The sequence below is a fragment of the Bos grunniens genome, chromosome 22, assembly GCF_055505025.1.
Source record: "Bos grunniens cultivar Pamir isolate PY7600 chromosome 22, Bosgru_T2T1.0, whole genome shotgun sequence".
In the NCBI taxonomy this organism is placed as follows: Eukaryota; Metazoa; Chordata; class Mammalia; order Artiodactyla; family Bovidae; genus Bos; species Bos grunniens.
In genome coordinates, this window is record NC_141186.1 from 52,100,079 (window position 1) to 52,109,019 (window position 8,941).

At 45.8% G+C, this 8,941-nt stretch overlaps 1 long non-coding RNA gene across 1 annotated transcript; it reads right to left on the minus strand.

The window, feature by feature from the left end:
- Positions 1-7: 7 nt before the first annotated feature.
- Positions 8-6,110, minus strand: LOC147348572 (uncharacterized). Its single transcript, XR_015151713.1, has 2 exons — positions 5,408-6,110; positions 8-179 (listed from the first exon to the last, which is right to left on the minus strand). It is a non-coding gene; the product is annotated as an uncharacterized LOC147348572 (long non-coding RNA).
- Positions 6,111-8,941: the final 2,831 nt, after the last annotated feature.

Genomic DNA, 8,941 nt, shown 5'->3' on the forward strand with positions numbered 1-8,941 from the left:
GCCTGGATAGCAGTGAATTTGTATTCCTTTATATTTTACCCATGGTCCCACCTCAAGCCACACCATTTTTGGGATCTATCAGCAGAGAAAGTGTGGAGTCCTAAACAATGGACCATTCCCTCAGTCTTCAGACACAATTCCCTTCTGGTTTGCCTCTTTAGTAGAAGCTTGATCCCAACCTTTAAAAAAAAAAAGTTATTAGACGATTTGTTAAGAAAGGAAATTTGTGATACCAAAGTCCAGTGGGTATTACTGTTAATGTGCTCAAAGATTTGGAAGGGAGAACACATCCCCAGCGTGAGCACTAGACTCCCCACTGCCTCTCCCGGATGGTTTATTAACCCAGGCTTCCCTGGTGGCTCAGGACAAAGCATCTGCCTGCAATGCAGGAGACCTGGGTTCAATCCCTGGGTTGGGAAGATCCCCTGGAGAAGGAAATGGCAATCCACTCCAGTATTCTTGCCTGGAGAATCCCATGGACAGAGGAGCCTGGCAGGCTACAGTCCATGGGGTCACAGCCAGACACGACTGAGCGACTTCACTTTCTTTCACTTACACAGAGAGATACTTCATGTCTAAACACTTCCACCCTACTGTCCACTCAACTCTTACCACACTATTGTTTATTATAGAGTATATATATAGGTATGTGTGCATGCTGTCACTTCAGTCATGTCCAACTCTTTGTGACCCTATGGACTAACCAACAGGCTCCTCTGTCCATGGGGTTCTCCAGGCAAGAACACTGGGGTGGGCTGCCATACCCTCATATGTATGTATGTATATATACACATACATTTAAAGAGAGTTATATATATATATATAGACGTGATTTTCAACGACATGTAAAATCACATGGCTGTAGTCAGTTTAACCCATCCCATACTGCAGTACCTTCCCAAAGATAAGACCCCATATTCCTAATGAGAAGATTTGAACGTTCTGATTAGTTAGACCACAAGCTAAGTTGCATGACGAAAATAGTTAAATATCCACAATATTATTTGTACACATTTAAAAGCATATAAAATACCCAAAAATATTGCAGCCTTGTTAATCTGCTATTCCCCAATACAAAGTAGAAAGTTACCCAAAAAAATGAAAACTGGTTAAAAAAAAAAAAAGGCATATTAAATGTTAATTGAGATCTGCTTTTTCTCAGTCTTTCACAATGAAATGTTATTAGAACTCCTCAACATCTATTTCTGTATCATTTGCTAGTTTCCTTGGACCTCTCTTACCAGTTTATATGAAGCGACAGCCCTTTATTCATTTATGAAAAACTATCCCAAGACAAACTATCCATTCTGGTAGTTAAGGTTTTTTTACTTGTCATGTCAGTGTATATTTATCATTTCTATAAGATGCCTACCTTTTTTAATGAGAAATTTCAGACATATAAAAGTAGACTAAGTAGACTTTTCTGCCAATCACACAGCTTCAGTATCTACTCAGCCAGTCTCTTCTCTTCACCTCATACCACACACTGCTTTTTAAATTTAATTTGAGAGAATTCTTTGACAGTCCAGTGGTTAGGACTGCACATTTCTACTGCAGGGGACACAGGTGTAATCCCTGATCAAGGAACTAAGGTCCCGCATGCTATGTGGCACAACCAAAAATAAATTAGCAGGCAGTACTTCTGTATTATTGCAAAAGCCAGCTGGTCTCCTATCTGGCCTGTTGTCACCTTGCTAAAATGAATAATTAGTTCAAACTGGAGAAGGCAATGGCAACCCACTCCAGTACTCTTGCCTGGAAAATCCCATGGACGGAGGAGCCTGGTAGGCTGCAGTCCATGGAGTCGTGAAGAGTCAGACAACGGAGCGACTTCCCCTTCACTTCTTACTTTCACGCATTGGAGAAGGAAATGGCAACCCACTCCAGTGTTCTTGCCTGGAGAATCCCAGAGATGGGGGAGCCTGGTGGGCTGCTGTCTATGGGGTCGCACAGAGTTGGACACAACTGAAGTGACTTAGTAGCAGCAGTTCAAACTATTCTTCCTTGAGAATTTAATTGCCTATAAAATGAAATCTGAACTGTAGCCCATGTGCTAAGATATAACCCCAGCCTTATCTACATTCATCTTAAGCTTCCATCACAGGGTGGGATTCTGTTCTCACCCTCTGAACTTTGCTTGTTAGAGCTGGAAGCACTCCCTGGAGAAAGTTTTCATGTAGTAAACAGTGGGCACCCACAAGTTTGAGGGCTGGTTAACTGAAAACCTTGGGCAAAATCACACATTAAAAAAAAAAAAGAGGCCACCTGTGTGCCAGGCATGATGCCTTGGTTCAGGTAAGAATTTTCAGAGGACATAAGAATGTATAAAAAATAATTCACTCATATTCCACACACAGCTTAAGAATAAACAGCATGGCTGAAGTCCCCTGCCTATCCCAGCCTGGTTATAAACCCTCTAGTCTTCCCCTATCCTTGAGCTAACCATTATCCTTCACCAGCATGACTTATTTCCTAAGCAAGAAGGTACATAATTGTTTTTCATGTTTAAAACTTCACCTAAGTCTCTCCATCTTGTGTGTATTCATCTGTAACTCTGGTTTTGACGACTCTGCCGCTCACACTGAACCATGTGAGGGCACTTGTCCAGGAAGGTCATGAGTCAGTGGTGACTCACTGGATCAACGTCTCCAGAAAGGAACCTGCAAGTAAGCCACTTCTCTCTGGGGCCTGATCTCCGGGATCACAAAGGGCCGTTGAGGTGCCCTGTGGCCACCTCTGTCCCAACATTTGGATACCCCAATACCCACTTCAGGTCTACTGGGAAGGAAGACTTACGTGGAAGAAGAGCTGGGTGGTTTTTTTTTTTACTACACTGGGTACTTGTTGCTGTTTGAGGGCGGCAAATAGGGGCTTCTCATCACAATGGCCTCTTGTGGAGCCTGGGCTCTAGGGCACTTAGGCTCAACAGCTGCGGTGCATGGGCTTAGTTACCTAGAGACGTGGGATCTTCCTGGACCAGGGATCAAACCCTTGTCCCCATTGTCAAGGTGGATTCTAAACCACTGGACCACCAGGGAAGCCCACAAAGAGCTGTTTCTATTATGTGCTCATTCAACAGACATTAGAATTGTGCCAGGCCCTGGAGATAAGGAAGTGAATAAGATGCAGGCTGTCCCTCAGAAAGCTCACTGACTAATGAATGGAATAATCACTTAAAGATCAGGAGCCTTTGGGAGTAACACTTGGGTATAACAGAAGCTACAATAAAAGACAGGTTCAGAGGAAATGGCACCCAAGAGGAGTGACAGGAAGTGTACAAGAGGTGACCTTAAAGTCTCATCTTGAAGTCTCAGGAGGGCATTCCAGGAAGGACTAAATGGTACAGAGGTGACAGCACACAATTGAAGGTAGGGAGGCAAGAATGAGGTCAGGGTCAGGGGCAGTCAAGAGGGACATTCCTTCAGTGTGGAGCTGGGGGCTCTGTTTCAGGGATGTCTGAGAGCAGGACTTCTCAAAGAAATGCAAGAGGAACAGGTTAAAATGATTCTGATTCCGTAGGGCTGGGGCCTAAAGTCTGCATTTCTGACAAGCTCTCCTGATGCTGCAGGACGACACTAAACAACCAGCTTGTGAGAAGCAGTCCGGTCGCTGAGGGCAGAGCAGAGGCTGGCTGGCTGGTGAGGAGAGAGAAGGGCACTGGAGAGAAGGGCAGTAGGCGTGAGGACCTGGTGAGGCTGGGAGGGAGGGGCCCACGCTTCTAAACTGAGGAACTGGGTAGACCCTTGGCATGTGTCTGACTCTGCAACCCTATGCACTGTAGCCCACCAGGCTCCTCTGTCCATGGGATTTCCCAGGCAAGAATCCTGGAGTGGGTTGCCACGCCCTCCTCCAGGGGACCTTCCCAACCCAAGGATCGAACCCGTGTCTCAGGTCTACCTGCACTGGCAGGTGGGTTCTTTACCACCAGCATCACCTTGGGCTTCCCTGGTAGCTCCCTGGTAAAGAATCCGCCTGCAATGCAGGAGACCCTGGTTCAATTCCTGGGTCAGGAAGATCCCCTGGAGAAGGGAACAGCTACCCACTCCAGTATTCTGACCTGGAGAATTCCATGGGGTCGAAAAGAGACCTACTGAGTGACTTTCACTTTCACCTGGGAAGACCTTTGGCACTTACAGCAAAAAATACAGGAGGAAAGGAAGTATGTGCATTGAAAAATTTAATAAAATTACTGACCTGTATCCCTCATAAATATCAGTGTCACAAACAATAGAGGCTAACTTTTCAGATTAAGGAGACTCGAGACATGACAAGTAAATGAAATATGTGAACCTGAATTAGGTCTGGGACAAAACAGAAACAAAAAGTGCTAGACAGGACATTTTGGGGACAATTATCCAAGCTGAAATACACACTATTGATTAGGCTAAAATATTGTCTCAATGTTACATTTCCTGAATTTTATAATTATATAAGGATATCCTTATTTTCAGGAAATGACACTGAAGGTTAACGAATATGATGTAACCTACTTTCAAATGGTTTAATAAACTCTAAGAGTGCGTGTGTGTGATGGAAACAAAGGATAAGAAAGCAAATGGGGCAAATGTTAAAAATAAATGACTCTCAGTAAAGGGAGTAGGGCTTCTCCCGCAGCTCAGTGGTAGCTCCGTCGGTAAAGAATCTGCCTGCAATGCAGGAATCCGCCTGCAATGCAGGAGACCGGGGTTCGATTCCTGGGTCCGGAATATCCCCTGGCGAAGGAAATGTCACATTCCAGCATTCTTGCCTGGAAAATCCCATGGACAGAGGAGCCTGACGGGCTACAGTCCATGGGGTCCCAAGAGTCGGACATGACTTAGAGACTAAATCACCACCAAAGCGGGTAAGGCACTTCTTTGTACTATTTTTGCGACTTTTCTCTAAGTATGATGTTATTTCGAAAGAAAACATTGTAGGAGGAGGGGACAGCAGTGCTGAGCACCTCCTACGTCGACAGGGCGGGTTAAGACAGTGGACTGTACAGATTCTGGGTGGTCAGGGGGTGAACGCGAGGGGACTGCCCCGGAGAAATATCCAGACTGGTGACAGCAACTTGTCCCAGATGTGCAAATGGCAGTTGAAAGGACAGGTGTAGGACAGAGGTCTCGGTGGCGGCGGGGACCCGAGGGAAGGGGAGCAGGAGGCGGGAGGGAGGTCAGCTCCAGCGCGGAGAGGGAGGCAGAGGGCGTGGGTCCGAAGGCCCTGTGCCCCCAGGGAGGGCCACAGAGATAAGGTAAACTCTGCCGCCTGGGGCCGGAATGTCGCTGAGACCTTAGTGAACAAAGGCTGCCCATATTGGGCGGGGGCGGAGGCGGAGGCGGGAACAGCGACTGGAGCTGGGTGACCTCGGGCAGTTCTCAGCCCCTGTGACAGTGACCTGGCGGCAGGGATGGGGGATGGGGATTACCTTGATGATTCTAAGATCTCAAGACTGTGGTCTTTCTAATTTCCATGTAATGACGCCTGGAAGTCCTGTAAGGCCCAGGGCTCTCTGTTTGCACACTCGGATAACCAAGAGATCAGCTCTTCGGAGGCTAGCACCTTCCAGGAATGCACAAGGCGGTTCAGCAATTCTTTCGGCAAAGTCAAATCGCCCAGCCTGGCGCCTCCGCCCACATTTCCTTTGTTCTCTCCTTTCTCTGGGCTTGTAGGCGCGATCGCGGCAATAACCAGGCTACGCCACCAGGTGGCGACGGTGCCCCAACGTTAGCCTCCTCAAGCATCTGCCTTCCAGCCGCTCTTCCCGGAATCAGCGACTGGGAGGAGCTGCGGTTCTCCGGGAGTCCCCCACCGCTCCCTGGCTTCCAGCTGCATTCAAGACCGTCCTGCCTGCTCCAGTGCAGGCAAAGCTGTGGCTCCCTTTTCAGGCTGCAATTCCTAGTAGCCTCGTTTGAAAGTGTGCTTCGTGTACCACAAAGCAGGGGCACCAAAAGGGGAAACAAAAAGAGGAGGATTCAGGTGGGTTATCAGTGTATACTTTTTAAAATAAATATGTCAAAGTAGTCATGGAAGAACAACTGATCTTTGTTGGGTCTCTCTATACTTCATTCGTAGTTTATTTTGGATGACACGGACTGGAATCCATCTCAGTCTTTTCAGTATCTAATCCCTTCCCTCTTGGGTGGTCCTGACCAACTGCTAGACCCTAAAGAAATAAGAAGATCTATGTTTCAATCCTGGCTCTGCCCCTAACTAGTTGTGTGCCTTTCTGGACTTCAGAGGTCTATTTCCTTTCATTTGACCTAGACCTGCTAGGTCTAGAAAGATCTAGAAAGAACCAGACAGCTTGTGATTTCTCTACTGGGACAGTGATCTCTCTCTTCTCCTGTCTCTAGAAAGGGACTTGCTCTGGCTCTGGGAGAAGCATCTCCGTCTTGGAGATGTGCATGGAGATGAAGGACTCCTCCCGTAATCATCTGGAGGGCAACGACCCCAAGAAGAAGGTGGGCCATGATTTCTGCTTCTCTTTTCACCATTTGAGAGTTCCGCTCTTCCTTGGCAGCCACGGTGTTCCTCCGTCTAGCTCTCAGACAGCATCAGCTGCATCTCCAGGATCTTCAAATTCAACAAAAGCCAAGCCAGGAGGGTCACACTTTGGAGTGGTCTATAAATAGCCAAAGTGAAAGTCACTCAGTCGTGTCTGACTCTTTGTGACCCCATGGACTGTACAATCCATGGAATTCTCCAGGCCAGAATACTGGAGAGGGTAGCCTTTCTTTCCCTTCTTCAGGGAATCTTCCCAACCCAGGGGTCGAAGCCAGGTCTTCCACATTGCAGGCGGATTCTTTACCAGCTGAGCCGCAAGGGAAGCCCATAAAAGCCAGAAGCTTGTTCCAGTTCGGTCTTGTTACCACTGTTTCCAAAATTACCTGCATTAACTTGACAGTCTAATGGACCAGAATCATGAAGTCTTTTGAGATCTTGGGTTAAAAATGGGGAGGTTCAAATCCACACACCCTAGGCTGGGTCTTCCTGGTCCCCTCCCGCCTGGCACCCCTGGATGCTCTCACACACTAGGCATCCATGAAATTGGCAGCAGAGGTCTTATCTAATAAAAAATGGACTTGGACAGCACCCCCGTCCCTCTGACCCAGGACTCCTCTCCCTTTCTTGTGCCCCTGTTCTCACCTTTGCTGACACCCCCAAGGAATGCCCTTCTTTTCCAGAAAATTCATTTATTCTTGTAAAAATGAATAATATAATTATTGAAATTTAAAACTCAGTTGATGAGTTAAATTATAGATGAGACCCAACTGAAGAGATAATGCACTGGAGAAATATGCCAGAAAATTCTTTAGAATGTAACGGTAAGACAGATGTTTATTGTACTTATACTGATGAGGAGAGTAGGAAAGAGGTAGAAAGAGAGGAGAAACAGAATATAATGAAAAGGTCTTGCTACATCAAATTTGAGTCCCCAAAGGAAAGAATAGAGAAAATGGAAGAAAGTTAATTTTTAAAGGAAGAGTGCCTGATGAAAAACTTGAATCCACAAAATCAAGAAAACCCATGAATCCTAAACAGAGTAAACAAGAAGAAAGCCACAGCTGGGCACATAATGTGGGCAGAATACCAAAGACGGAGGATTTTGGGCTCATTCTGGATTGAAAGCCAGAGCATTTAACACAGGGACAATTTAACAGCTGTTCACCAGCAACAGTGGGAGACTTAAGACTAGAGGAGGCTGTCCACGAACCGTAGATGGTCAAGTTAGAATGTGTAACTGGCAAAACCACCTTGCAAGAAGGAGAGCAAAAGGAAGAGAATCACAGATAAACAAAAACAGCGAGTTCCCCACCAAGAAAACCGAACTACGTGAACTTCTTCTAAAGGATACACTTCAAAAGCATGGGAAAGAATCCCAGAAGGTCAGTAATGCAACAGGGCCTGGGGACCAAGCACAGTGGCCAATACACAGATGTGAGTGTGGGAACACGGCAGGTGGGCACTGCTGGCTCACATGCCCCCGCTAGGCTGTGTGCTCCGGAGACCAGGGACCATGAACGCATAGCAGACAGGCTCTGAGAGTGCCCCACAGCCTCACAAGACTTCCACTCGGAATCTGCGCCACCCTGTTCCCTGGAGACTGTTAGGAGTGTTATTTTCAGAGAGAAGACTGCTCAGGTTAACAAAGGTAGTTCGGACATCTTTCTTTCAATATATTCTTGTAAGTGGTATGTTACACATTATTGCGATCTTTGGTATTTTTCAAATACAAACCAAAAAAAGTGATTTTTCTATTGAAACCAAAAGCAATGAATCTTGGGATCCAATTGTCATTTGACGCTTGTATTCATAACAAACACCCGTGGCTTCAGGTTACGAAAAAACAAAGGCTTTGAGTTGGCTGCCAAAGCAAAGCCAACCTCCTCAGTCTAGTTTTAGTGGGTTTTTTTTAAGACATCTTGGGACTTCCCTGGTGGTCCAGTGTTTAAGACTCCGTTCTTCCAGTGCAGGGGGCCCAGATTCGATCCTTCGTTGGGAAACTAAGATCCTCCATGCTGCATGACTTGGCCAAAAAGAAAAAGACAGTTTCATTACTGTTGAAATTGGTTCACTGTAAAAAATAAAAGCAGGATGATAATGCTGTTAAGTGTCATTGTCCTCCCCGCCTTATTCCTAATCACACATGTCCCTCTGAAGAGAGAGCCTCTGTTAAGTTTGTCATATCCCTTTCTGGATACTTTTCTATGTAGTTATAGTATTGATATTGGGTACATATGAATATGGGTGTGTGTCATTTCTATCTGTATTCACACACACACATATATCTTTGTATAAGTAGGTTGCATATATAGGTCCACCTATATAGTACACGTATGTATATATACATATTACACTAATAAATATATGCATATATACATGCACCCAGATCTATATGTCTACATGTATCTCTCTCTATATATACTATATATAACATAAAAATATCTAAACTTTTATA